This window comes from Leopardus geoffroyi, chromosome C2 (assembly GCF_018350155.1).
Source record: "Leopardus geoffroyi isolate Oge1 chromosome C2, O.geoffroyi_Oge1_pat1.0, whole genome shotgun sequence".
NCBI classification, from domain to species: domain Eukaryota; kingdom Metazoa; phylum Chordata; class Mammalia; order Carnivora; family Felidae; genus Leopardus; species Leopardus geoffroyi.
In genome coordinates, this window is record NC_059333.1 from 107,922,056 (window position 1) to 107,946,021 (window position 23,966).

At 38.6% G+C, this 23,966-nt stretch overlaps 1 long non-coding RNA gene across 7 annotated transcripts in view; it reads right to left on the minus strand.

Annotated features, from left to right (window-relative positions):
* LOC123611339 overlaps positions 1–23,966 on the minus strand; it is a 70,229-nt gene that overhangs the window by 13,277 nt on the left and 32,986 nt on the right. For 4 of the 7 annotated variants that reach the window (XR_006718597.1, XR_006718598.1, XR_006718595.1 and 1 more), the window contains 2 exons: positions 9,152–9,239; positions 8,042–8,391 (listed from right to left, as the gene is read on the minus strand). This is a non-coding gene — a long non-coding RNA (uncharacterized LOC123611339). Of the gene's footprint in view, positions 1–8,041; positions 8,392–9,151; positions 9,240–11,287; positions 11,451–12,189; positions 12,212–23,966 lie in introns of those variants that run through there. The other 3 variants (XR_006718594.1, XR_006718593.1, XR_006718596.1) reach the window with 3 other exon arrangements.

Genomic DNA, 23,966 nt, shown 5'->3' on the forward strand with positions numbered 1-23,966 from the left:
ATATTGTTTGTTTCTGTTCTGATCTTTATTATTTCTCTTCTTCTGCTGGGTTTGGGGTTTCTTTGCTGTTCTGCTTCTAGTTCCTTTAGGTGTACTGTTAGATTTTGAATTTGGGATTTTTTTTTTTTTCTTGTTTCTTGAGACAGGCCTGGATTGCAATGTATTTTTCTCTTAGGACTGCCTTTGCTGCATCCTAAAGGTTTTGGATTGTTGTGTTTTCATTTTCATTTTTTTTCCATTTATCTTTAAATTTCTTCTTTAATTGCCTGGTTGACCCATTCGTTCTTTAGTAGGATGTTCTTTAACCTCCATGCATTTGGAGATTTTCCAAACTTTTTCCTGTGGTTATTTCAAGTTTCATAGCATTGTGATCTGAAGGTGTGCATAGTATGATCTCAATTCTTTTATATTTATTGAGGGCTGTTTTGTTACCCAGTATGTGATGTATCTTGGAGAATGTTACATGTGCACTTGAGAAGAATGTATATTCTGCTGCTTTAGGATGAAAAGTTCTAAATGTATCTGTCAAGTCCACCTGGCCCAGGGTATCACTCAGGACCATTGTTTCTTTATTGGTTTTCTAGATGATCTAGATTGGTCTAGATGATCTGTCCATTGCTATAAGTGGAGTATTAAAGTCACCTGCAATTACCACATTCTTACCAATAAGATTGCTTATGTTTGTGATTGTTTTATATATTTGGGTGCTTCCGAATTTGGTGCATAGACGTTTATAATTGTTAGCTCTTCTTGATGGATAGATTCCGTAATTATGATATAATGCCCTTCTTCATCTCTTATTACAGCCTTTAGTTTAAAATCTAGTTTGTCAGATATAAGTATGGCTACTCCAGCTTTCTTTTGAGTTCCAGCAGCATAATAGATGGTTCTCTGTCCCCTTACTTTCAGTCTGAAGGTGTCCTCAGGTCTAAAATGGGTAGATAGCAAATTGATGTAGACAGCAAATAGATGAGTCTTGTTTTGTTTTTTTTTAATCCATTCTGATACCCTATGTCTTTGACTGGAACATTTAGTCCATTTACATTCAGTATTATTATTGAAAGATATGGGTTTAGAGTCATTGTGTTATCTGTAGGTTTCATGCTTGTAGTGATGTCTCTGGTACTTTGTGGTCCTTGCAACATTTCACTCACAGAATCCCCCTTAGGATCTCTTGTAGGGCTGGTTTAGTGGTGATGAATTCCTTCAGTTTTTGTTCGGGAAAACCTTTCTCTCTCCTATTCTGAATGACAGGCTTGCTGGATAAAGGATTCTTGGCTGCATATTTTTCCTGTTCATCACATTGAAAATTTCCTGCCACTCCTTTCTGGCCTGCCAAGTTTCAGTAGATATGTCTGCTACTACCCTTACGTGCCTACCTTTGTAGGTTAAGGCCCATTCATCCCTAGCTGTGTTCAGAATTCTCTCTTGCCAATTTCACTATGATATGCAGTGCAGAAGATTGATTCAAGTTATGTTTGAAGGGAGTTCTCTGTGCATCCTGGATTTCAATGTCTGTTTCCTTCCCCCAGACTGGGGAAGTTCAAGTACATTTGTTCAAGTATCATTTGTTTACGTACACCTTCAGCCCCTTTCTCTCTCTTCTTCTGGAACTCCTATGATACAGATATTGTTCCATTTCATTCACTTAGTTCTCTAATTCTCCCCTCAAGATCCAGAATTTTTCTCTTTTTCTCAACTTCATCTTTTTCTATAATTTTATCTTCTATTTCACCTATTGTCCCTACTGCCTCTTCAATCCTCGCTGTGACCACTTGGTTTATTTTACACCTCATTTACAGCATTTTTAAATTCATTGTTAATATTTTTTAGTTCCTTGATCTTTGCAGCAATAGATTCTCTGCTGTCTTCTATGCTTTTTTTTTCAAGCCTAGCAATTAATTTTATGACTATTATTCTAAATTCTTGTTAAGTTATATTTTTTATATCTGTTTTGAGCAATTCCTTAGCTGTAATTTTTTCCTGGAATCTTTTTTGAGGAGAATTCTTCCTTTTCATCATCTTGGCTAGTTTTCTGTCCCTTATATGTTTTAAAGCTTGTCATGTGCCCTGCACCTGCAAGCACTACTATATTAAAGAGGGGTCATACACTGTCCAGGGCCTGGCCCTTCAGGAGGTATTTTTTGGAGAGTGTTACTTGCTCTCTGTTGTTGTGACTTTGGTTACTTTATCTCCCCACTCATAGTGATGTTTTGGATCCTCCACCAGATGTGCTTTGATTTGTTCACTGAAGTAGCCCTGGAAAGGAAAACAAAAAAACAAACAGAAAACAAACACACACACACACACACACACACCAGAAACACCAGCCACAAGTAAACAACAGGGTGGAGGCAGTGCTGGTGAAAGAGGCCTTATCCTATACAAAGAGAGAAATGACAGGGGTGGGGAAAAAGAAAAAATAGAAATTGACCAGAGAAACCATATGGCTTAATCCAGAGAGAGAGAAAGGAAAATAAAGGAGTTGTAGAACATGTATCAAGAGAATGGATTAAATATGTATGCTTAAACAAACCAACAACCAGAGTAACCAGACTAAAGGAGGAAAGAGATGAGAAGGAGAAAAGGAAGGAAGAACGCGTCTATATAATAAGAACTGTCCAAGAACTAAACCAGGCAATGCAGGAGTGCAGGTCTGGAGGAGGGGCCATCTGGTTCCTCCGGGTCAATCCTGCTCCAGTAGATAGGAAGTTACCAGGTGCGGAGGAGTGTGGTTTGATGTAGGTGGATCCTGCCTCTACTGTGGGCCCTGCTGTCTCATCCCTGAGGGTCCCTCCTTGGTGGTGGTGGGGAGAAAAATGGCGACAACCCAGTGTCTCCTCCACAGACCAGGTGTACCAAACCACTCTGTTTGAGCTGTCCTCACTGTGCTGAGGGCACAAATGAGGTGGTTGTTTTGCTAAAACTCCTATGCCCTAGTGCTTGGCTGGGATTCAAACTCTTGCTCCATGGGCCCCCAGTACTGGGGAAGCACCAGTCTGTGCTGCTAGATATGTGGTCTCTGGCTGGCGGATGCAGGCAGGCTTTGTCCTTTGAACAGTTATACCTTCTTCCCACAGCACTCCAGGGAGGGGATTGCTTTCTCCTACTGCAGATTGCACCCCTGACCTAGCCGCCGAGCCCAGGGCTGGTCCCCCTCCTCCCCAGGTGCATGATGCTGGCAGGAGAAAGTCAGGAGAAAGTCTCTCAGTCAGGAGAAAGTCTCTCAGTTAGAGGCTGGATCTTTCTCTGTCCCTGTCCGAGGTTTTTCTCTCGTCCAAATACAGTCCTGTGCTTCCCCAGCCTCTCTTTCTCTTCCCTTTGTCTCTCCGCAGAAGGGGATCCCTCCCCTCTGTTTTCTCTCTCCCAGTTTGCAATCACGCACCTATGGCCTGTCAGATTGTCCTGGTGGGTCCCTGGAAGCAACTCTTTGCCTCCTGGACTCTTGGGGTTCAAAGTCCTTTGGCTTCAACACTGCTTTGTTTGAGAGGATGGAACCTTGGATCCCCCTACTTCTCCACAATGTTGGCCCTTCTTCCTCTTCTGACTCTTCTAATTTGTGGTAGATTCCCTCTAGTTAAATTTTATTTCATTTATTCTTGAGCTCTAAATGATCCTTTTAAAAATATTTTTTATTTCTTAGTTGAAGTTCTCAGAGTTCATCCACTCTTTTCTCAAGTCCAGTATCTTTATGACCATGACTCTGATCTCTTTATCAGACATGTTATCTCCATTTCCTTTCAATCTTTTTCTGTGATTTCTGTATTATTCATTCATTTGGAAAATAACCTGTTCTCTAATTTTTTTCTGTTTCTATGTATTAGGTAGATTAGGTACATCTCTTGGTCTTAGAGTGACCTTGTGTAGAACTCTTGTGGTGCCCAGTAGTGCAATCCCCCTTGGTCATAAGAATCAGGCATCCTAGGAGTGTCTCCTGTGTGAATGGCATGCATCATCTTGTTGTGGCTGTGCTGTGTGATTCCTGTGGGTCTGCTAGTGGATGGGGTTGGTCTTCAGGTCAGATGGTTGCAATGACCAAAATCACATGCTGGGAGCACAATAGGCAAGGTTTGTTCCCTGTGCTGATAAGAAGCCTGAATCCACTGCAGGATCTGTCTGGTGGCTCTGGCACTCAGCCTAGCTGTCTGTAATTAGCCTCTACAATAGCTACAGGTGTACTAATGGGCAGGGTTTCATCCCTTCACAGCCAACAAAGAGGCCCAGCTGTTGGAACTAAAGTATGCTAGTTTCTGCCTCAGGGAAGAAATTACTTTAGTAATCTGGTCCCAGCCAGATATACTTTCCAAGTGTGGCTTGGCAGGAGCTGCTTTGGAGGGATGCCTGCCAAAGTGAGGGGCTTGGGTGGAGTTGGTCTATAGGAGAATGCTGGGGTGGGGTACAGGGTGCTATCAAGGTAGATGCAGAGTGTTGGAACTGGTTATTTACATTAGAAACTACAGCCTTGCTCAGATTAAACACTCTTGGATACTCCCCACAAACAGGTATTTAGTCTAAATTTCCCCTTGCCATGGTACTTCTTCATATGTTTTTTATGGATAAGCTCCCAGCAGGGACCCTCAGAAGTTGTGCTAATTCTTGTGCGTAAAAACAGATGAGCTGAATACATCCTGATAGGGCTTACTTTATTGTGATATCAAGACAACTTCTAAAAACAAATTTGTCTTTCTCATATACTAGTGCTTTTGAAACCAATACACAACACTCCATCCTAGGGTCATTCAGATCCTTGGGAATTCATGTGGAGATTGAAGGGCAAGTTTCAACTGCTTCATCAGCTTCTCTAACCATTTGGTTTCTCCACTGACTAAAGTTTTCTGAGTAGATGGTGCTGACAGTGAAGGGAGAAGTGGAGAGGTTGAGCTTGGTGATGCCTGTAATGCAGTTAAGTCATCAGTTGCTATAAGGTGACCAAAATGGCAATCCATGGAGGAAGAAGAGGATGTCACAGACTCAAATTAAATTTGGAGCAGAAGGTAGTCCATTTTGGAACACTGGCACAACTGATTTTACAGAGGAATATCTGTAGCTTTACTGAGTATGCTTTCCAAAGTAAGCAATAGAAGAGTATGGCCAATAAGCAGCATGCTGCACTGACCTACTTAATTATAGAGTTGAAGATGCAAAGCAGAGTCATGCCTGCAAAATACAGTGTCCCATAAATTTGTAATTCTTTCTTGTTCTTGCCATTCAAGGGAAACAATAGTTGTTATGACAATTATTGACATTGTCCCAAGTATTATCATCCTACATTATACTAGCTAATATTAGGCATTCAATGTTGATAAAAGATGTTCTATATGCCTGAAATTTTTACAGATGCATCATATTATGGTCTTTAATTTGTTGTAATATACCTTTTCCTTTGGTCACCAAGTAGGGTTTTATTATGGCAGGTGCTATGATTTTCCCCATATTCTTATGTTTTTTAGTTAATACTTTTCCTATTTTAGATTCTGGGGTGGTATTAATGCTAATTCCTATCTCTGTAGCTGCCTGCAATACTAATAGGAATTTTTTCATCCTTTCTATATCTATGGTGTAGCGATTGCCACCTTCCAGATCATTTTAGTCCAAGATTTCATATCTAGATTGTTAGTAAGCAACCTAAGCTTTGGCTTAAGCCATGATAACTTTCAATTGATCCAGAGACAGTTGGGTTGTAGAGTAAGAGGAAGTTTCATATTATGCCTTGTTCCTTAGCCCATTCTTGATTAGCTTTTATGTGAAGTAGGTGCCCTGATCTGATTTTATGATGGTTGAATTACCAGAGCAGGGAATCCAGATTTCTAAGGCTCAGATGGTGGATTTTTTATTATTTCTTCCACAAGGATAGAGCAATTGATGTGTATAAAATTGTTGATACACATAATTTATTCTCCAATATAGGCTAGCATTCCATGTAATCACTTTGTACAATTTGGAAGGGTTTGTTGTCTTTGAATGTATCTGGATTCATTAATGAAGAATCAATGAATGAATCCTCTAAGCTTCAAAATTGTGGCAATTACATCCCTTAATTTTAAATTAAAGGTATTTTGTGGATATATACATGTTTCTTTTCTCCAACAATGTTCTAGTGCCATGTTTGCCAGTAGGACCTGTTTGGTGATGTGCCCATACAATGATCCTATCCATTGGCATATGTGTGTGTCCACATTTTATGTTCCATTGTCCTTATTTATGTATGATTATGTTTTGAATTGATTTCATCCTTATCCATGAATCACTGTTTTTTTTCATAAATTTAGGAATCTTTACCTCTTTAGTTTTCCTAGCGAGTTTGTCTATTTGGTTATTAAATTTGGTAACTTCATAGTTGTCCTTCTGGTGTGCAGAGATGTGTGTAACCAATATAGAGATGTCATCCAGTGCTATTTTCTGCCATATGCCATTACCCCATATGCTCTTACATCCTATTTCCCAGGTCCTGCCATGACCTGACCAGAGAGCTAGCTGTTCATTTACCTACCATCCTTGGATCCAAAAATTACATACCTCGTTCTGACTTTCCTTAACAGACTGTTCAATTGCCAATTTTATAGCTATTAGTTTAGCCATAAATTGATGTTGTGCTGATTCTCCCAAGCCTGATTCTATCCTGGTTTGTCCATTATTAGTCATTCCTCTACAGATTGACTGCCAGGATATTCTGGATGATGGCAAGAAAGCTGATCCATCTAAAATCATGCACTGTTGGGACACTTGGCTGGGTCAGTTGGTTGAGTGTCCAACTCTTGATTTTCAGCTAAGGCCATGATCCCAGGGCCATGGGATTGAGTTCTGCATCAGACTCCATGTGGAGCATGGAGCCTGCTTGAGATTCTCTGTCTCTCCTTCTTCCCCTCTCCTCCACTCATGCACATTCATATTCCACCCCCCCCCCTACACACACACACACACACACACACACACACACACAAATTTATATATGTATACAAATTTACTATATATATATATATAAAGTAAATAAAAGCATGCACCATTGACTGCTGTGGTCCCTATTACCTAACCACTTGAGCTTACTCCTCAAAATCCAGCAAGTCCACTATTGGCATTGCTGAGATATTTTTTAGTTAATGCAGGTCAACTTTTAATCTGTGGCCCCACTCAGATATGTACCATTGTTATTTTATAGCTTTATAGTCAAGAGTACTTCCCATCTCTTTGTAGAGGTCTGCTTTATCTACTACAGAAGGGTTTTTTGGAGTTTAAGTGTAATTGGTTTATTTTCTTAGTGTGTATTTTCTAGGGCCTTGTAGAATGTTTAGGTGAGCCTTTCAATTGGTTGGTGTATGTTCTCAGACAATGGGAACTCCTTAGTGTAAAGCCCAGTTGGGTAAAACTTGGAGTTCTATGGTGTTTCGGTCCACAGTGATGCTGCTGCAAACTCTCCTGAGTACAGGCACTCTACTTTGTATTTAAAGTCCTCATTAGATGATGCCAATGTGTTAAACATTCTGACAGCATTTTTCAAATAAAGGCTGTCTTGAGTCTCTAGCCATCTAAAGTCTCTACTCATCCTATTTATTTCATGAATGTGTTTTAATATTATCACCAGAAGTGGTATGTGCTTTACCAAATATCCAGTCCTATCAGTTTCTGAGCTTCTTCTTTTGTGGTAGGAGTCAATACACAATATGACTGGGTGTGGGTTTTTTTATGCCTCCAGAGGACTAAATTTTGCCTAGCACTTTTACTGTAGTGTGTGGACCTCACTTGGGTCAATTTTCCATTTTCTGAGTGTAAGGAATTAAATTAATTCTATTTTGACCCTAATGTGTTTTTCCTAGTTACTGCCATAAATAAGGATGTCATCAATATATAGGAAATACTGGGTTTTTGTGTGTGTTTTCATCAAAGGCCTGGATGTCTTGTGTTAGAACGTTATGGGCTATTACTGGACTGCTAAGGTATCCTTGTGGTAGCCTAGCAAACTGATACCGCCTGCCTTGCCACATAAATGCGACCATGGGTTGGCTCTCCTCCTCAATTACAATAGCAAAGAACATGTCACATAAGGTCTGGATGTCATGGTGATATTGGTGACCTATCACCATGTCATAAAGTCTAGATCCAGTGGTGATACTGGTTATGATAGTGCCTATATCCCAGAGTGCTGCCTCAGTTTGGGGAGACTGAATTGTAAAACGGTCTCTTAGTTCTAAGGGTAGCCACTTGAGAAGATGTCTAGATCCCAATTTCAAGGCATCTTAGATGGAGTGAAGGCAGCAAGTCACAATCAAATGATCTTTCTGGTTTGCAGGTTAAATATCTGTGGTGATCTTTGGCCGCACAACAACCAGTAAAAGATTATCCATACGTATGCTGTTCTGGTGGTTTCTCTGGTCCCATCCAAGTCATTCATATTCACTTGCAATGTTTAAAAAGAATGGGAGATAATCAGAAATGTTACTTTGGAAAGATGTAACCAGATTTGAGATACTAAAATTAAGGATCTAGTCTAGTTTACAGGTAGAACAAAGTCAATTAATAGAACTAGAAGCTAATATCTAAAAGTTCATAGTTTCAGTCAAAACATTTTTTCTCTCTACAATTACCCCCATTTCTATCAATTATAACCATTAAGACTAATTTGTTTGCAAATAAGGCTAGTTTCAATGAACTTAGCTTGATTATATATAAGTGCAGTGAGAGTCATGATTGATCATATAGGATCTTTTACATCTGCTTTGGTGGAACTTTTCATAAAACATCTCAGGTTGAATTTTTAACAGCGTCTTGAGGCTAAGAAATAAAGCAAAATACTTGCCATCATGCTTTGCCTGCAATACCTATGGATTTAGGTTACTTCCTTTTTTAACAGGGTCCCCAAAATATCCTGAGGTTCCTGCACCTGCCTGGAAGTGGCCCTCTTTACTTACCTGGTAAGAATGCTGAAAACCTGTAAGCAAGTATCACACTATTTCCAAGGTACTTTATTGGCTCCATAAAGTCAGTATTAGTTGCTTAAAGCTGTCTAGTTATATCTGAGCCTATGCAGATCTCTCTTAAATAGGACATTCCAGTCAAAACCTTAGTAATAAAACCAGTGTTCCCAACTGTCCTAAGGAAGACAGATTCTTATGGCAATATATTTGTATATGTTCAATAAGTATATAAGAGTACTCACTGAGAGTTTCCAAATTCTGGGGTGATCAGGTAGGTAGAGCTTACAAAGGTATAAATTACCAAATTGCTGAGGAAAGGTTTTCCTATATCTGGAAAAAAAAGATGAAAAAACAGTAGCATTTTGGGGCATCTGAGTGGCTCCGTCAGTTAAGGGTCCATCTCTTTGTTTTGGCTCAGGTCATGATCTCAAAGTTTATGAGTTCAAGCCTCACATCAGTCCTGCACTGACAGTGGGGAATCTGCTTGGGATTCTCTCTTTCCTCTTTCTCTGTTCCTACCCCACTTGCATTCTCTCTCAAACTTAAAAATTTTCAGTTTATTCACTCCCATTCATAATTAATTTCTCTTTTTGTTTTATTTGAGAGAGAGAGGGAGAGAGAGAATCTCAAGCAGGCTCTGCACTGACAGATGCAGGGCTCCATGAGATCATGACCTGAGCTGAAACCAAGAGTCAGCGCTTAACCAACTGAAGCACCCAGGCACATCTTGACCTTCTGTTACTTTTGTGAAGCCATCAGTTTCTCCAGTAGAGCTGTGTAAATTCTTACTCAGTTCAACGGTATGATCTTAAGTTATAAGAGACCGATATTCTAGGTATTTATCAGTCTTTATCCTGAATCTCCTTGAAGATGAAGCACTTTTGCAAAAGCATCAAAGTAAAACAATAACTGCAAATGACTTAAAAATGGTAATGGTTAATGATTTGATTAGAATTCATTACAATGCAGGGGCACTGGGTGGCTCAGTGGGTCAGGCATCCAACTCTTGATTTCAGCTCAGGTCATGATTTCACGGTTTGTGACTTTGAGCACTCAATTGAGCTCTGCACTGTCATTGCAGAGCCTGCTTGGGATTCTCTGTCTCTCCCTTTCTCTCTGCCCCTCTGCTCTCTCTCAAAAACAATTTAAAAAAAATCGTTACAATTCAATTGACAAGGAGATTTAATCATCACGGAAATAACCAATACTTCAAGATAATAACTAGAATTACAAGTGATAACATAATCAATTTCTAGGAGTCTCACACAATTTCTAGAACACTTAATTATATTTATGGAAATATAATCTAAGAAGGTTTAGCATCACTTACTTGACAATGATTCCCATGCAATTTAACATACCAAATAAACATAATTAACATCTCTATTCTCAAGTGAGCTAACATAGAGTGTAGTCTTGGCTTCAGGAGTAGAATCCAGTGATCTGTTACATATAACACACAGAGCTCATCCCAAGTGCCCTCCTTAATGCCCATCACCCAACCCCTATCAACTGTTTGTTCTCTGTATTTAGAAGTCTCTTATGGTTTGCCTCTCTGTTTTTATTTTTCCTACCCTTCCCCTATGATCATTTAAGTTTCTCCAATTCCACATATGAGTGACATCATAAGATATCTTTCTCTGAATTATTCTGCTTAGAATAATACCCTCCAGTTTCATCCATGTTGTTGTAAATGTCAACATTTCATTCTTTTTGATGGCTGAGTAGTAGTCCATTGTAATACAATTCCATTGTGTATACACACACACCTCTTTAATCCATTTATCAGTTGATGGACACGGGGGCTCTTTCCAGAATTTGGCTATTGTTGATAGCACTGCTATCAACATTAGGGGGCATGTGCCCCTTCGGGTCAGCACTCCTGTATTCTCTGGATAAATTCCTAATGATGCAATTGTTGGATGGTAGGGTATTTGTAATTTTAATTTTTTGAGGAACCTCCACACTGTTTACCAGAGTGGCTGCACCAGTTTGCAGGCCACCAAAAGTGCAAGAGGGCTCCCCTTTTTCCACATCCTTGCCAACATCTGTTGTTTCCTGAGTTGTTAATCTTAGGTATTCTGACCAGTATGAGGTGGTATCTCAGTGTGGTTTTGATTTGTATTTCTCTGATGATGAGCATTGTTGAGTATCTTTCCATGTGTCTTGGAAAAGTGTCCATTCATGTCTTCTGCCTTCTTCTTCACTGGATTGTTTGTTTTTTGGATGTTGAGTTTGGTAAGTTTTTTATAGATTTTGGATACTAACCCTTTATCCAATATGTCATTTGCAAATATCTTCTCCCATTCCACTGGTTGCCTTTCAGTTTTGTTTCTTTTGCTGTGTAGAAGCTTTTTATCTTGATGACATCTCAATAGTTTATTTTTGCTTTTATTTCCCTTGCCTTCAGAGACATGTCAAGTAAGAAGTTGCTGCAGCCAAGGTCAAAGAGGTTGCTGACTTTAACATCTCTCTTTTATGAGAAGAACAAACCCTTGAAATCTTCCAAAGATCCTCTGGGAAGTTTCAAACTCAAGAAGACTTCATGTTAGAATTTGGGAGTTTTGTCAAAAAATAAAAAATAAAAAAAGTTCAGACCTTTCATTAAACAGAGTAACATATCATACAATAATTATCCATTTTATCTAAAGTGGCAGTTAAAGACTTCATAGGCAAATAAACACTCTTTTTTCTAAGTAATCAAAGACTTGATGAAGACAAAACATGGAACCTTTATTTTTCTAGGTACATTGCATTAAAAGTAAAAAAATTGTTTACAATTAAAAGGACATTTTCTTAGATTACTGTTATGATTTTAACAGACAAAAAACAAATTTTAATTTGTACCAGCTTTTTATATTAAAACTCATTTTTCAAATAAATCATTTTAATCTTAGCCAGAATGATCATACATTAAAATCATTTTACAGATTCCTTGTTCACAATCTTTTAAGACTTTTTAAAGAGGAAAAAATCTGAATGTGAAAAAAAACAGTCTCACTTGAGGACAAAAATTTTTGATAAAGAAGCTATAAGAAACGGAGGAGAAAAACACAGGTTCTAATTTTCTTGCCTGTGGAGATGTTTCCCTATTATTTTTAGTAGCTCTAATCACATATTAGAAGCTTTAACCCTTAGGCATCCAAATCAGCCAGGAGGAGGTCAAATTTTCACTCTTCGTAGATGATATGATACTCTATATGGAAAACCCAAAAGATTCCACAAAAAAGATGCTAGAACTGGTCCATGAATTCAGCAAAGTGGCAGGATATAAAATCAATGCACAGAAATCAGTTGCATTCCTACACACCAAAAATGAAGCAACAGAAAGAGAAATCAAGGAATCGATCCCATTTACAACTGCACCAAAAACCATAAAATACCTAGGAATAAATCTAACCAGAGGTGAAAAATCTATACACTGAAAACTATAGAAAGCTTATGAAAGAAATTGAAGGAGACACAAAAAATATGTCAACACTACCCAAAGCAATCTATACATTCAATGCAATCCTTGTCAAACTAACACTAGCATTCTTCACAGAGCTACAGCAAACAATCCTAAAGTTTGTACAGAACCAGAAAAGACCTGGAATAGCGAAAGCAATCTTGAAAAAGAAAACCAAAGCAGGAGGCATCACAATCCTAGACTTCAAGCTATACTACAAAGCTGTAATCATCAAGACAGTATGGTACTGGCACAAAAACAGACACTCAGATCAATGGAACAGAATAGAGAACCCAGAAATGGACCCACAAACGTATGGGCAACTAATCTTTGACAAAGCAGGAAACAATATCCAATGGAATAAAGACAGTCTCTTCAGCAAGTGGTGCTGGGAAAACTGGACAGTGACATGCAGAAGAATGAACCTGGACCACTTTCTTACACCATACACAAAAATAAACTCAAAATGGATGAAAGACCTCAATGTAAGACAGGAAGCCATCAAAATCCTTGAGGAGAAAGCAGGCAAAAACCTCTTTGACCTTGGCCACAGCAACTTCTTACTCAACATGTCTCCAGAGGCAAGGGAAACAAAAGCAGAAATGAACTATTGGGACCTCATCAAAATAAAAAGCTTCTGCACAGCAAAGGAAACAATCAGAAAAACTAAAAGGCAACTGACAGAATGAGAGAAGATATTTGCAAATGACATATCAGATAAATAGTATCCAAAATCTACAAAGAACTTCTCAAACTCAACACCCAAAAACCAAATAATCCAGTGAAGAAATGGGCAAAAGACATGAATAGACACTTCTCCAAAGAAGACATCCAGATGGCCAACCAACACATGAAAAGATGCTCAACATCACTTATCATCAGGGAAATACAAATCAAAACCACCATGAGATACCACCTCACACCTGTCAGAATGGCTAACGTTAACAACATCAGATGTTGGCGAGGATGCAGAGAAATAGGATCTGTCTTGCACTGCTGGTAAGAATGCAAACTGGGCAGCTACTCTGGAAAACAGTATGGAGGTTCCTCAAAAAATTAAAAACACTACCCTACGACCCAGCAATTATACTACTAGGTATTTACCCAAGGGATACAGGTATGCTGTTTTGAAGGGACACATGCACCAATGTTTACAGCAGCACTATCAACAATAGTCAAAGTATGGAAAGAGCCCAAAGGTCCATCAATGGATGAATGGATAAAGAAGATACACACACACACACAAATAGAGTATTACTCGGCAATCAAAAAGAATGAAATCTTGCCATTTGCAACTATGTGGATGGAACTAGAGGGTATTATGCTAAGTGAAATTAGAAACAAATATCATAGGACTTCACTCATATGAGAACTTTAAGATACAAAACAGATGAACATAAGGGAAGCAAAAATAATATGAAAACAGGGAGGGGGACAAAACATAAGACTCTTAAATATGGAGAACAAACAGAGGGTTGCTGGAGAGGTTGTGGGAGCGGGGGATGGGCTAAATGGTTGAGGGGCACTAAAGAATCTATTCCTGAAATCATTGTTGCACTCTATGCTAACTTGGATGTGAATTAAAAATTTAAAAAAAGTCTTTTACCCTTAGAAACTTTATAGTGAAAAATACTAAGCAATTATGAATTGTTACATTTACTTAATTTGCCAATCTAAAAATGCACTATGAAGGTATTTATAAATTTCTTGAAATATGTGCTTATTCATAACAATCTTTCAAAAAGCACAAAACACTGTTTACTAAGAGACTCAAGTTTTAGTTCCTCTGTGATAGGAAAGCCAAAAGAATAGATAAACCTATAGTCATTAATTAATGTTTTATTCTTTACTTATTGGGAAATAAGTTAAATTCAATGATATCTACATTAACTCATTTAGCAAAACTTAAAGGTTTCAGGGTACCAAAAAGACTTGGAGGAACTATTTTAAATAGTTGATCTATAAACTTTTATGTTTTCTTTTTTTAAGTAGGCTTCACATCCAGTGCGGAGCAGAGCGCAGGGTATTAACTCACAACCCTGACATCAAGACCTGAGCTGAGATCAAGAGGCAGATGCTTAACTGATTATAGGTAAAGGGTGCCTGAGTGGCTCAAACCTTTTTTCTTCAACTTACTTGCTCTTTTTTTTTTTTTTTTAAGTTTATTTTTGAGAGACAGCACATACAAGTGGGGGAGGGGCAGAGAGAGGGGAACAGAGGATCCTAAGTGGGCTCTTTACTGACAGCAGCAGGCCCTATGTGGGGCTCAAACCATGAGATCATGACCTGAGCTAAAGTTGCATGCTCAACTGACTGACCCACCAAAGTGCCCACAATTTACTTAACTCTTAACAATTATATGTAGATTACTCATAAAAACTTCATGAGATATCAAACTCAGCTACTCTCCCTGTTGAAAATTCTGTAACCTAATCAGACTGCCAGGGAAGATGTCAGAATAGGAGGATCCTAGGCTTACTTTGTTCCATAGATACACTGTCTTATGAATCTCCCCCTCCAACCAGCCACACTGGGCAGGAGTTCCTCCAAAATGGCTCCAAGTCTCTTCCCATAACATAAACAAGGTTTGTACTTGTCTGCTTATGCATCCCACCCTTGTGTTCTCCTGCAGACTATCCCATCCAACCCACCCCACTTGGCAGGAGTCCATCCAAAGTGGCACCACAAGCATGGCATTCTGTAAGCAGCACTGACAGTGGCCAGCACCACTCAAAGTGACTCCTGCCCTGGGGAAGGTGGAAAATAATCACACACACTAGTTTGCAAGCCAACCAGTGGGCTTGGGGCAGACAGCTGGTCTGACTGTAGGTCCCACCCACCAACAAAAGCCTTTCAGGAGACAATGCTGGGAGTGTACCCTGTAGTTCAGTGCAACCACAATTCTGGAAAATGAGCTGAGGGCATGCATCTTGACTGACCCAACTCAAGCCCATGGTGGCTCTCAGACTGGGCCCTTAAACAGCACAGGTACCAAACCCTACCCCTAACAGGTGAAGAGTCATTGCAGACAACTAGACTAAAGTCAAACACACCTCAACCACAACAGTAGGATGCACACAAAACACATAGCAGAAAACCCAAAGTGCCAGCTTCTGCTGCATAGACCTCACATTGCAGGGCACTGTAGGGCCTCTTGTTCATAAGCCCACCAATTTCAAAAGCAGGAGACCTAGCTGACTTTCCTAACACAGACACAGAAAGTTAGACAAAATGAGAGGAATAGGTCTCAAATGAAAGAACAGGACAAATACACAGCAAGAGAGCTAAACAAAATGGAAATAAGCAATACGCCAGATACAGAACTCTAAGTAATGGTCATAAAGGTACTCACTGGCCTCGAGAAATGAGTGGAGGATCTCAGCAAGTTCCTCAACAAAGAGAAAATATTAAGAAGAACCAACCAGAGATGAACTCAATAACTGAAAAATACACTACATGGAATAAAGGACTAGAGGAAGTAGAAGAATGGATGAGTGACCTGGAGAACAGAGTAATGGAAAGCAACCAAATGGAACAGAAGAAAAAAAGAATATTAGAAAATGAGAATAGGTTAAGGGAGCACAGTGACCCCACCAAGTATAATAACATTCGTATTATAGGGATCCCAGAAGAAGAGAGAAAAAAGGGGGCAGAAAATTTAATAAATAATAGCTGAAAACTTCCCTAATCTGCAGAAGAAAACAGAAATCCAGATCCAAGAGGCACAGAGAGCCCCAACAAAATCAACCTAAGGTGCTCCACACCAAGACACAGAATAGTTAAAATGACATTTTAAAAAAAAGTGATGAATTTTAAAAATAGCCAGAGAAAACAGTTACATACAAGGGGAATCCCATATAACGCTATCAGCTGAGTTTGGGCACGATATATTCAAAGTGCTAAAAGGAGAAAAATCTGCAGCCAATAATACTCTCTATCCAGCAAGGCTATCATTCAGAATAGAAGGAGAGAGAAGTAGTTTTCCAGACAAAAATAGTTAAAGACGTTCATGACCACTAATCCATTTCTACAAGAAATGTTAAAGGGTTTCTCTGAGTGGGAAGGAAAGCCCATAAGCAGGAGTAATAAAAGTAGGAAAGGGAACACTTTCATAGGTACATATAAACATTATAAAAACAGTATATTAATCCCTTATAAAACCAGTGTGGAGGTTAAAGCATAACAGCAGGAATATTAGGCCACAAATTCAAAAATATTAAAATCAATATATCTATGAAAATTGGTTAAGGTATTCACAAAATAAAGATGTAAAGTATAACACCATATACCTAAAATGTGGGGTGGGGGAAATAAAATATTAGTGCTTTTAGAACGGGTTCAAGCTTTACCAACAATCAACTTAATATAGACTGCCATATGCATAGGATATTATATATAAACCTAACGGTAACCACAAATCAAACCACAAACCTAATGGTAACCTGACATAAATATGCAAAAAAAAAACAAAAAAAAACAAAAAGGAATCCAAGCATATCACTAAAGAAAGCCATCAAACCACAAGAGAGTAAGAAAGGAACAAAGAACTACAAAAGTGACCATAAAGCAAGTAATAAAATGGCAATAAATACATACTTACCAGTAATTACTTTGAATGTAAATGGACTGAACTACCTAATCAAAAGAATAGGGTGCCTAACTGGATAAAATTGTAAAACCCATCAATATCCTGCCTACAAGAGACCTAAAGATACACGCAGATTTAAAGGGAAGAAATGGAAAAACATTTATCATGCAAATGGAAGTGAAAAGAAAGCTGGTAACAATATATTGGACAAAACAGACTTTAAAACAGACTGTAACAAGAGATAAAGATGGACACTATATAATCATAAAGGGAACAATTTAACAATAAGGTATAATAATTGTAAACATTTATGCACCCAACATGAAAGCACCCAAATAACATAAATAAGTTAATAAACATAATAGACGAAATCAACAATACTAGTGAACTGAAATTTTAACATCCCACTTACATCAACAGATCACCTAGAAAGAAAATCAACAAGGAAACAGTGGCTTTGAATGACAAACTGGACCAGATGGATTTAATAGATATATTCAGACACAGCAAAAATACACATGCTTTTCAAGTACACATGGAACATTCTCCAGAATAGATCACATTATGCCACAAATTCAAAAAGACTGAAATCAAAACATGCATCTTTTCTTTTTTTTTTTTTTTTAATTTTTTTTTTTCAACGTTTATTTATTTTGGGGACAGAGAGAGACAGAGCATGAACGGGGGAGGGGCAGAGAGAGAGGGAGACACAGAATCGGAAACAGGCTCCAGGCTCTGAGCCATCAGCCCAGAGCCCGACGCGGGGCTCGAACTCACGGACCGCGAGATCGTGACCTGGCTGAAGTCGGACACTTAACCGACTGCGCCACCCAGGCGCCCCAAAACATGCATCTTTTCTGACTACAACACTATGAAACTAGAAATCAACCACAAGAAAAAAATCTGGAACACAAATACATGGAGATTAAATAACATTCTATCACACAACAAATGGGTCAAAGAAGAAATCAAAGAAATTTAATACATACATACAAATGATCAGGAAAATACAATGGCCCCAAATCTTTGGGATGTTGCAAAAGCTATTCTAGGAGAGAAATTTATAGCAATATAGGCCTACATCAGGAAACAAGAAAAATCTCAAACAACCTAACTTTACACCTAAAGAAGCTAGAAAAAGAGGAGCAAAGCCCCAAACTAGCAGAAGGAAGGAAATACTAAATATTAGAGCAGAAATAAATAGATATTTTAAAAATCAGAACAGATTAATGAAAACAAAACCTACTTCTTTGAAACGATCAATAAAATTGATAAACCTTTAGCTAGACCCATAAAAAAAAAAGAGAGGACTCAAAATCAGAAATGAAAGAAGAAGAGCTCCTGTGTGGCTCAGTCGGTTAAGCATCTGACTTCGGCTCAGGTCATGATCTCAAGGTTCATGGGTTCCAGCCCCACGTTGGGCTCTGTGCTGACAGCTCAGAGCCTGGAGCCTGCTTCAGATTCTATGTCTCCCTCTCTCTCTGTCCATCCTCCACTCCTGCTTTGCCTCTCTCTCTCAAAAATAAATAAACATTAAAAAAATTTTTTTAATACAAGGATAAAGAGAAAATTCTGAAAGCAGCTAGGGATAAACATGGTCTAACATATAAAGGGAGACCGATAAGACTAGTGATGGATCCATCTACTGAAACTTGGCAGACCAGAAAGGAATGGCAGGAAATCTTCAATGCGATGAACAGAAAAAATATGCAGCTGAGAATCCTTTATCCACCAAGTCTGTCATTTAGAATAGAAGGAGAGATAAAGATCTTCCCAAACAAACAAAAACTGAAGGAATTCATCACCACTAAACCAGCCCTACAAGAGATCCTAAGGGGGATCTTGTGAGACAAAGTACCAGAGACATCACTACAAGCATGAAACCTACAGACATCACAATGACTCTATCTTTCTATAGAGTCATATCTATAGAGTCATATGACTCATATCTTTCTATAATAACACTGAATGTAAATGGACTAAATGCTCCAACCAAAAGACACGGAGTATCAGAATGGATAAAAAAAACAAGACCCATCTATTTGCTGTCTACAAGAGACTCAATTTAGACCTGAGGACACCTTCAGATTGAAAGTGAGGGGATGGAGAACTATCTATCATGCTCCTGGAAGTGAAAAGAAAGCTGGACTAGCCATACTTATATCAGACAAACTAGACTTTAAATTAAAGGCTGCAACAAGAGATGAAGAAGGGCATTATATAATAATTACAGGGTCTATCCATCAGGAAGAGCTAACAATTATAAATGTCTATGCGCCGAATACGGGAGCCCCCAAATATATAAAACAATTACTCATAAACATAAGCAACCTTATTGATAAGAATGTGGTAACTGCAGGGGACTTTAACACCCCACTTACAGAAATGGATAGATCATCTAGACACACGGTCAATAAAGAAACAAGGGCCCTGAATGATACATTGGATCAGATGGACTTGACAGATATATTTAGAACTCTGCATCCCAAAGCAACAGAATATACTTTCTTCTCGAGTGCACATGGAACATTCTCCAAGATAGATCACATACTGGGTCACAAAACAGCCCTTCATAAGTATACAAGAATTGAGATCATACCATGCATACTTTCAGACCACAATGCTATGAAGCTTGAAATCAACCACAGAAAAAAGTCTGGAAAACCTCCAAAAGCATGGAGGTTAAAGAACACCCAACTAAAGAATGAATAGGTCAACCAGGCAATTAGAGAAGAAATTTAAAAATATATGGAAACAAATGAAAAAGAAAATACAACAACCCAAATGCTTTGGGATGCAGCAAAGGCAGTCCTGAGAGGAAAATACATTGCAATCCAGGCCTATCTCAAGAAACAAGAAAAATCCCAAACACAAAATCTAACAGCACACCTAAAGGAAATAGAAGCAGAACAGCAAAGACACCCCGAACCCAGCAAAAGAAGAGAAATAATAAAGATCAGAGCAGAAATAAACAATATAGAATCTAAAAAAACTGTAGAGCAGATCAACGAAACCAAGAGTTGGTTTTTTAAAAAAATAAACAAAATTGATAAACCTCTAGTCAGGCTTCTCAAAAAGAAAAGGAAGATGACCCAAATAGATAAAATCATGAATGAAAATGGAATTATTACAACCAATCCCTCAGAAATACAAGCAATTATCAGGGAATACTATGAAAAATTATATGCCAACAAACTGGACAGCCTGGAAGAAATGGACAAATTCCTAAACACCCACACACTTCCAAAATTCAAACAGGAAGAAATCGAAAGCTTGAACAGACACATAACCTGCGAAGAAATTGAATCAGTTATCAAAAATCTCCCAACAAGTAAGAGTCTAGGACCAGATGGCTTCCCTGGGGAATTCTACTAGACATTTTTTTTTTTTAATTTTTTTTTTTCAACGTTTATTTATTTTGGGGACAGAGAGAGACAGAGCATGAACGGGGGAGGGGCAGAGAGAGAGGGAGACACAGAATCGGAAACAGGCTCCAGGCTCTGAGCCATCAGCCCAGAGCCTGACGCGGGGCTCGAACTCACGGACCGCGAGATCGTGACCTGGCTGAAGTCGGACGCTTAATCGACTGCGCCACCCAGGCGCCCCATCTACCAAACATTTAAAGCAGAGATAATACCTATCCTTCTCAAGCTGTTCCAAAAAATAGAAAGGGAAGGAAAACGTCCAGACTCATTCTATGAACCCACTATTACTTTAATTCCTAAACCAGACAGAGACCCAGTAAAAAAAGAGAGAACTACAGGCCAATATCCCTGATGAATATGGATGCAAAAATTCTCAATAAGATACTAGCAAATCGAGTTCAACAGCATATAAAAAGAATTATTCACCATGATCAAGTGGGATTCATTCCTGGGATGCAGGGCTGGTTCAATATTAGCAAATCAATCAATATGATATATCACATTAATAAAAGAAAAGATAAGAACCATATGATCCTGTCAATCGATGCAGGAAAAAGCATTTGACAAAATTCAGCATCCTTTCTTAATAAAAACCCTCGAGAAAGTCGGGATAGAAGGAACATACTTAAACATCATAAAAGCCATATATGAAAAGCCCACAGCTAATATCATCCTCAGTGGGGAAAAACTGAGAACTTTCTCCATGAGATCAGGAACACGACAGGGATGTCCACTCTCACCGCTGTTAACATAGTGTTGGAAGTGCTAGCATCAGCAATCAGACAACTAAAGGAAATCAAAGGCATCGAAATTGGCAAAGATGAAGTCAAGCTTTCACTTTTTGCAGATGACATATCATACATGGAAAATCCGATAGACTCCACCAAAAGTCTGCTAGAACTGATACATGAATTCAGCAAAGTCGCAGGATACAAAATCAGTGTACAGAAATCGGTTGCATTCTTATACACTAACAATGAAGCAACAGAAAGACAAACAAAGAAACTGATCCCATTCACAATTGCACCAAGAAGCATAAAATACCTAGGAATAAATCTAACCAAAGATGTAAAAGATCTGTATGCTGAAAACTATATAAAGCTTATGAAGGAAATTGAAGAAGATATAAAGAAATGAAAAACATTCCATGCTCATGGATTGGAAGAATAAATATTGTTAAAATGTCAATACTAGGGCGCCTGGGTGGCGCAGTCGGTTAAGCGTCCGACTTCAGCCAGGTCACGATCTCGCGGTCCGTGAGTTCGAGCCCCGCGTCAGGCTCTGGGCTGATGGCTCAGAGCCTGGAGCCTGTTTCCGATTCTGTGTCTCCCTCTCTCTCTGCCCCTCCCCCGTTCATGCTCTGTCTCTCTCTGTCCCAAAAATAAATAAACGTTGAAGAAAAAAAAAATTAAAAAAAAAAAATGTCAATACTACCCAAAGCTATCTACACATTCAATGCAATCCCAATCAAAATTGCACCAGCATTCTTCTCGAAGCTAGAACAAGCAATCCTAAAATTTGTATGGAATCACAAAAAGCCCCAAATAGCCAAAGTAATTTTGAAGAACAAGACCAAAGCAGGAGGCATTACAATCCCAGACTTTAGCCTCTACTACAAAGCTGTCATCATCAAGACAGCATGGTATTGGCACAAAAACAGACACATAGACCAATGGAATAGAACAGACACCCCAACACTAGACCCACAAATGTATGGCCAACTAATCTTTGACAAAGCAGGAAAGAGTATCCAATGGAAAAAAAGACAGTCTCTTTAACAAATGGTGCTGGGAGAACTGGACAACAACATGAAGAATGAAACTAGACCACTTTCTTATACCATACACAAAAATAAACTCAAAATGGATAAAGGACCTGAATGTGAGACAGGAATGTGAGACAGGAAACCATCAAAACCCTAGAGGAGAAAGCAGGAAAAAACCTCTCTGACCTCAGCCACAGCAATTTCTTACTTGACACATCTCCAAAGGCAAGGGAATTAAAAGCAAAAATGAACTATTGGGACATCATGAAGATAAAAAAAAAACTTCTGCACAGCAAAGGAAACAACCAACAAAACTAAAAGGCAACCAACAGAATGGGAAAAGATATTTGCACATGACATATTGGACAAAGGGCTAGTATCCAAAATCTATAAAGAGCTCACCAAACTCCACACCCAAAAAACAAATAACCCAGTGAAGAAATGGGCAGAAAACATGAATAGACACTTCTCTAAAGAAGACATCCAGATGGCCAACAGGCACATGAAAAGATGCTCAATGTCGCTCCTCATCAGGGAAATACAAATCAGAACCACACTCATATATCACCTCACGCCAGTTAGAGTGGCTAAAATGAACAAATCAGGAGACTATAGATGCTGGAGAGGACATGGAGAAACAGGAACCCTCTTGCACTGTTGGTGGGAATGCAGACTGGTGCAGCCACTCTGGAAAACAGTGTGGAGGTTCCTCAAAAAATTAAAAATAGATCTACCCTGTGACCCAGCAATAGCACTGCTAGGAATTTACCCAAGGGATACAGGAGTGCTGATGCATAGGGGCACTTGTATCCCAATGTTTATAGCAGCACTTTCAACAATAGCCAAATTATGGAAAGAGCCTAAATGTCGTATCCATCAACTGATGAATGGATAAAGAAATTGTGATTTATATACACAATGGAATACTAGGTGGCAATGAGAAAGAATGAAATATGGCCTTTTGTAGCAACGTGGATAGAACTGGAGAGTGTTATGCTAAGTGAAATAAATCATACAGAGAAAGACATACCATATGTTTTCACTCTTATGTGGATCCTGAGAAACTTAACAGAAGTCCATGGGGGAGGGGAAGAAACAAAAAAAGAGGTTAGAGAGGGAGAGAGCCAGAGTATAAGAGATTCTTAAAACTGAGAACTGAGGGTTAACGAAGGGTGGGAGGGAGGGGAAGGTGGGTGATGGGTATTGAGGAGGCCACCTTTTGGGATAAGCACTGGGTGTTGTATGGAAACCAATCTGACAATAAATTTCATATTTAAAAAAATTTTTTTAAAGAAATAAAAGAGGAAAAATAACAATGCCACAGAAATACAAAGGATTATAAGAGAATGTTATGGAAAATGATATGCTAACAAATTGGACATCCTAGAAGAAATGAATGAATTCCTAGAAGCATATACTCTCCCTAAACTGTATCAGGAATAAATAGAACATATGAACACACTGATTACTAGCAATGAAATTGGAATCAGTAATTCAAAAACACCCAATAAACAAAAATCCAGGATAAGATGGCTTCACAGGTGGATTCTACCAAACATTTAAAGAAGAATTAATACCTATTCTTCTCAAACTCTTCTAAAAACAGAAAAGGAAGGGAAAGTTTCCAAATTCATTCTGAGGCCAGTATTACCCTGATATCAAAACCAGATAAAGATACTACAAACAGCAAAAAAGCAAAAACAAAAGCCTACAGGCTAATATCTCTGATGAACATATAAGGGAAATCCTTAACAAAATCGTAGCAAAAAAAAAAAAAAAAAAAACCAACAATATATTTAAAAAATCATTCACCATGATCAAATGGAATTTA